Source organism: Notamacropus eugenii, chromosome 3, assembly GCF_028372415.1.
Source record: "Notamacropus eugenii isolate mMacEug1 chromosome 3, mMacEug1.pri_v2, whole genome shotgun sequence".
NCBI lineage: Eukaryota > Metazoa > Chordata > Mammalia > Diprotodontia > Macropodidae > Notamacropus > Notamacropus eugenii.
Genome location: NC_092874.1, coordinates 113,817,075 through 113,824,025, shown reverse-complemented (window position 1 = coordinate 113,824,025; position 6,951 = coordinate 113,817,075).

The following is a 6,951-nucleotide window of genomic DNA, read 5'->3' as shown; positions in this document are numbered from 1 at the left end:
TTATGGTATTGTGGATAGGATACTAGACTTGGAGGCAGAAATATCTGAGTTCAAATTCCACCTCAGGCATTTATTAGGTATTTGAGCTTTGGCAAGCCTCTGTCTTGGTTTCCTTATATGGAAAATAGGGGAGATGAGTTTACCTCTAAGGCCTAAATTTATGATCTTATGATAAAGGAAGATAGCAAATGTTGAACAATTAACCTAATGCAGGGATGTGCTGAAAAAAATGTGCACATTTATGTTTAATATGCATTTTTTTTACATTTTCTCCATCACTTTCTTGAGTACAATGTGTTCTATAGTACTGTGTACAATGTATTCTGGGCAGCTAGGTGGTGCAGTGGATAGAGCACCAATGCAGGAGTCAGGAGTGCCTGAGTTCAAATCTCACCTCAGACACTTGACAGTCACTAGCTGTGTGACCTTGGGCAAGTCACTTAACCCCAATTGCCTCATCCTGGGTCATCTCCAGTCAGCCTGATGATTATCTGGTTACTGGATGCAGATGGCTCTGGAGGAGAACTGGGGCTGGTGACTTGCACAGCCCTCCCTCACTCAAAAACAAAGTCAAGTGCAAGTCATGTCATCATTTTTGTGATGGCACGGTCTTCTTCGGCAACGAAGGACAAACACACACAATGTGTTCTATAGTACTGGGCCAGATGCTAGTTGGGTGACCTTGGGCAAGTCATGTAACCTTTATTTGCCTTATTTTACTCAATTGTAAAAGGGGGATAGTAGCAGCATCTCCCTTACAAGGTTATTGTGAGGATTAAATGAGGTGGTATTTATTAACAGCTAACTGCTTATTCACTTCACTTCAGTCTGGACTATCAACAAAATAAACCAAGCCCTAATTTGTAGAATTTGCCAATTTTTGCAGTATAAATGCTCACGCTGAAAATTTAACAATCAGCTCTCTGGAGAGCCATATGGATTGGCTCTAGCATATCCCTACTTAGAAGCAGCCTAGATCAGGGAGTGCCTAAAACTGGAACTTCTGGTCAGTGCCTCTTGCCCTTTACTAGTTCCGTTGGGTTATGATTATGTGGCTGTCTTTTCTATCTCTCTAAATTATTGGGATTTAAAATTTTTATTAGATTTAAGATTATTTGATTTAACATTTATTTCTAGTTAAAATTTTTTTTATGTACTGCCAAAGAGGATAGAACACCTCTTATCTCCTGTCTCTGAATTCCCAACTTGTATTTATAAGCAGCATAATTTGTTCTTCATTTTTCCCTCTTTTACTCGTGTTAACATATAACTAGCATTTATGCCTATATAAATATATTTGCATTATATTTGACACTTTACAAAACACTTTACAGATATCTCGTTTGATCCTTGTAACAACCATGGGAGAGAGTTGCTATTATTATCCCCACTTTATAGATGAGAAAACTGAGTCCCAGAGAGGGTAAGTGACCAGGATTACACAACTGATAAGGATCTCAAGTTGGATTCAACTCATGTTTTGAATCCAGAGCCAGTATTCTAGCCATTGTACTACCTATTTGCCTGGTGGCAGCTGTTTATGTTATAATATTATTATGTTATATTACAATTATGTTATTATTATTTTATAATATTATCTATATTTTAGGTGGTCTCCCCAGCTAGATGATAAACTCATCAAAGATTGCCCCCTAGCTGTTGTCAGGCATGTCAGGCAACACAATATTGGTTGAATAAAGACTTACCGGGCTCAGGTTTTTTAGTCCTTTACCTAATGGATATTAGAGGAAAGCAGAGATTTGGTGCAGATAAGGAAGCAGTGGGTAAGGAATGGATAATTTACCCCAGTTTCTATCCCCACAGAGTCAGGACCTAACTTCTGTGTTTTTTCCATCTGGTCAGACATTTGGTCCAAGTCTCCAATCTACCATTTGTCCTTCACTTAACCATTTCTGTGTCTGTAGCTAATTTATAATGAGCTGAGCAGTCATTTTCTCCTACTATTATGATCTGCTATATGCAGCATCTTGCCATAGTTTACAAAGGTGGGTAACTTAAGTCATGGGAAATTTTGGCATCATACATCTCCTCTTGGTTCTTATTACAACCCTGGCTCTAGGGGTAGAGACTGGGAAAGAAGAACACACTAATACCCTTTGGCAAAATAGTAAAAGTCCATGAATTTAATAGAATCAGATTTTTTGGGATATCATGAAAAGTGACTGAACTTGACCAAATCTAGAAAAAAATCTCTGGTTGAGATGACAAAATTTTAAAGGTGTTTTGAAAAGAGCAAAGGTAGCAAGATTCCAAAAGTATGGAAAAGATTACACATAGTGCTATTAAAATAAAGCAAAAGAAAGGACCCCCAGTGGCCACTATGGACACCCATGACTGCTCGCTTCATGTATCCAAAGAGGTCTCTGAGAATGGGCTATGCACAGATTAAGAATAACCTTAATGAAAACATGAGAAAGGAGCAAGTTGACTTCCATAAATGCTTTTAAAAATCAGACCACATTTTGTAGTCAAGTATTTCACTGATGGAGGTGCAGAGAATGGAAAATGCTAGGGTTTATTGTTTCTTGTTCTTGAGAAGAATTTGATTTAGTAGAAGAAAATCTAGCTCCTTTCCATCACAGTGTCTTCTGTTCACAGATTAAAAGTGAATGTGAGCTTCTCCAGATGTGAATGAAACCAAGAGGTTGTGGTTGATGCTGATGGACCTTTTATCTGTCTATCATCTATCTATCTATCTATCTATCTATCTATCTATCTATCTATCTATCTATCTATCTATCTATCTAATCTATCTATCTATCTTTAATTTTCAACATTCATTTCCACAAGATTTTGAGTTCCAAATTTTCTCCCCATCTCTCCCCTCCCCCCACCCCAAGACACTGTGCATTCTGATTACTCCTTCCCCCAATCTGTCCTCCCTTCAGCCATACCCCTCCCTTCCCTTATCCCCATCTTCTCTCTTTTCTTGTAGGGCAAGATAGATTTCTACACCCCATTACTTGTATTTTTTATTTCCCAGTTGCATGCAAAAACAATCTTCAACATTTGTTCCTAAAACTTTGAGTTCCAATTTCTCTCCCTTCCCTCCTCCCCACCCATCCCCACTGGGAAGGCAAGCAATTCAATATAGGCTACACATGTGTAGTTATGTAAAAGACTTCCATAATAGTTATGTTGTGAAAGACTATATTTCCCTCCATCCTATCCTCCCCCCCATTTATTCTATTCTCTCTTTTGACCTTGTCCCTCCCCAAAAGTGTTTACTTCTAATTACTCCCTCCTCCCATTTGCCCTCCCTTCTATCATCCCCCACACCCTACTTCTCCCCTTCTCCCCTTCTCCCCTACTTTCCTATAGTGTAAGATGGATTTTCATACCAAATTGAGTGTGAACATTATTCCCTCCTTAAGCCAAATGTGATGAGAGTAAGCTTCATGTTTTCTCTCTCATCTTCTCCCTTTTCCCCTCCATTGAAAAAGCTTTTTCTTGCCTCTTTTATGAGAGATAATTTTCCCCATTCCATTTCTCCCTTCCTCCTTCCAATATATTCCTCTCTCACCCCTTAATTTTATTTTTCTAGATATCATCCCTTCCTATTCAACTTACCCTATGCCCTTTGTCTATATATATATGTATATGTATGTATGTATGTATGTATATGATCCCTTCAACTACCCAAATACTGAGAAAAGTTTCAAGAGTTACAAATATTATCTTTCCATGTAGGAATGTAAACAGTTCAACTTTAGTAAGTCCTTTATGATTTCTCTTTCCTGTTTACCTTTTCATGCTTCTCTTGATTCTTATGTTTGAAAGTCAAAATTTCTATTCAGGTCTGGTCTTTTCATCAAGAATGCTTGAAAGTCCTCTATTTAATTGAATGACCATATTTTCCCCCTGAAGTATTATACTCAGTTTTGCTGGGTAGGTGATTCTTGGTTTTAATCCTAGTTCCTTTGACTTCTGGAATATCATATTCCAAGTCCTTTGATCCCTTAATGTAGAAGTTACTAGATCTTGTGTTATCCTGATTGTATTTCCACAGTATTTGAATTGTTTCTTTCTGGCTGCTTGCAATGTTTTCTCCCTAACCTGGGAACTCTGGAATTTGGCTACAATATTCCTAGGAGTTTTTCTTTTTGATCTCTTTCAGGAGGTGATCAGTGAATTCTTTCAATATTTATTTTATCCTTTGGTTCTAGAATATCAGGGTAGTTTTCCTTGGTAATTTCATGAAAGATGATGTCTAGGATCTTTTTTTGATTATGACTTTTAGTTAGTCACATAATTTTTAAATTTTCTCTCCTGCATCTATTTTCCAGTTCAGTTGTTTTTCCATTCTTTTGGTTTTGTTTTGTAATTTCTTGGTTTCTCATAAAGTCAATAGCTTCCATCTGTTCCATTGTAATTTTTAAAGAACTATTTCCTTCAGTGAGTTTTTGAACCTCCTTTTCCATTTGGCTAATTCTGCTTTTTAGGACATTCTTCTCCTCATTGATATTTTGGACCTCTTTTACTGTTTGGGTTAGTCTATTTTTAAAGGTGTTACTTTCTTCAGCATTTTTTGGGGTCTCCTTTAGCATCACTCTCATTTCTTTTCCCAATTTTTTCTTCACCTCTCTTACTTGATTTTCAAAATCCTTCTTGAGCTCTTCCATGGCCTGAGACCACTACATATTTTTTTTGGAGGTTTTGGATGCAGAAGCCTTGACTTTTGTGTCTTCTTCTGATGGTATGTTTTATTCTTCCTCACTCAAAAGGATGGAAGAAAATACCTGTTCACTAAGAAAGTAAACTTCTATAGTCTTGCTTCCCTCCCTTTTGGCCATTTTCCCAGTCTGTTATTTGAATTTTGAGTCTTTTGCCAAGTGGAGGATATACTTTAGGGAACTATAAGTTTTCAGTTCCTCCAAGGTGACACAATCAAGGGAGAGGAGTTTACTCCTCTCCTGGTCTGAGCTCTGGTCTGGGAGCTACCAAAGTTTTTCTGCCCAGGATATACAAGTAGAATTCCCTTTCTAGAGCCTCCACCAGTTCCACCATGCCAGCCATCACTCTTCCTCACCCCAGAGCCACCACTCAGGGCTGAGATTCAGATCAACTGCACTATTCCCCCAGAGTTTTTAGGCCTAGGGCTTCAAAAATGGATACTGTGCCATAGTGGTTGCCACTGCCCTGGGATCGGGGGCTAGGGCTGGATTGGGCTCCCTTCTCACCCAGGTGAAAGAATTTTCTCACTGACCTTTGAAGCTGTCTTTGGTATTTGTGGGTTGAGAAATCTGGGAACCTCAGCTGCTACCCATGAATCTGCACCCTGAGGCCTGCTCCAGACCTGTCTGTGCTGTGCTGTATGGCCAAGGCTGGGTGGCACTCCACTCTGAAGTGGGTATGATAGACCTTTCCTGTTGGCTTTTCAGGCTGTCTTAGGCTGGAAATCTCTTTCACTCTGTTGTTTTTGTGGCTTCTGCTACTCTAGAATTTATTTAGAGTCATTTTTTACAGGTATTTTCTGAGCTACATGGGGAGAACTAGAACAGGTCTGTCCTTCTACTCCACTATCTTGGCTCCACCCTGCTGATGGATCTTTTTGAATGTCTAATCCAAAAGCCTCGTTTCTACCACATTGCTAGCTGACCATTCCAGTTAAGCAATGTTTAAACATGGTACACAGTTTCTTTATAGGTCATGTTATTCTCTTACATGTCATCATTATTTTTCCAGAAGTGAGTTCTTCTAAGAGGAGACTCTATATCAACCAAGCAAGTTGATGGAGTGTGCATTCTCTAGACCTCCATTACATAAACAAGATTATGAAAGATATAGCTACAGAGGTAATGTTCATAATCTACTGAGTATTTACTTTAAGTGAGAACATCAGATACATCCTCCCTCCCCCCTCAAACTTCACTCCCCCTCAATTTGTGGCACACTCTCTCTCCAATACATACAGAGAATTTGGAGAGCACAACTAGCAGAGGAGTAACTCATTCCTGGCTGATAGAAGTCCTTTTTTTCCTTTTTGTGGGCTACATGTGAAGTCTCCCACTCCCTCCCAAGTTCCTCTATGGTGTGCTTCAGTACTCTTTTAGATTTTTAGAGGCAACTCTTTTCCTTTTTGTGTCTAGTCAGTCCTTGGCTTCCAATGCAGGTACTGCTTCTGGTTAGTACTGTTCCAGAGATACTGTGAGGATGCTGATAGAAACCTTAGGTCCTCTGACACAAGTTCTTCCTCTGACCAAAACAGGAGGGGTAGGATGGGAAACTGATACTGAGGCTGAAGCTGAGGCTTTTCTCTCCCCTCTTCAAGCAATTCCTTCTTAGGGGCTTGGCAAGAACACCTCCACCACTTTAGCTGAAAGATGGGTTAATCCTCTGAGTTCTGAACTGCCTTTTTTATCTTATAGAGGGCCTGAGGGGCATGACCAAGTTTCCTCAAACAATCTGAACACACTTCTTATGCAGTGTCACTCCTGTTCATGCAAAAAGCTCTCAAAGACATCTAAACTGATTAAAGTATTTCCCTATTGAACTCTAAAGCCTATGACTGGTTCAGTGGAGAAGTGTTCTTACCTGGTTAAGGTATCAGAGCAAAGCATCTTATCACTTTGAGGGGGGTAATTGATTAATTGACTTGATGGACTTCCAGGTCACACATATAAACAGTTGGTGAGTTAATTAAAACCCATCATTAACTGTTCCCTAACGGTCCCCTGAAAACTGCTACTTAATAATACCTGCCATATCTTGAAAGTGTCCTGGGCTCCAAAATTCTTTGCCTGCTTCCCCAGTCTCCCATTAAAGTCCTAATCTCTTGGTCATTTGTTCACTGATTGCTGTCATGAGGGAATATCGGAAAAGCTTATTTAATATAAAGTGTGAATGATCAATAAAAGCCTAAAAAATTCAAGTTAAGCAAAGAATGTATTTCTCATGGTAGAATTTAAGATGAAGTAGGATCGTTGGAAT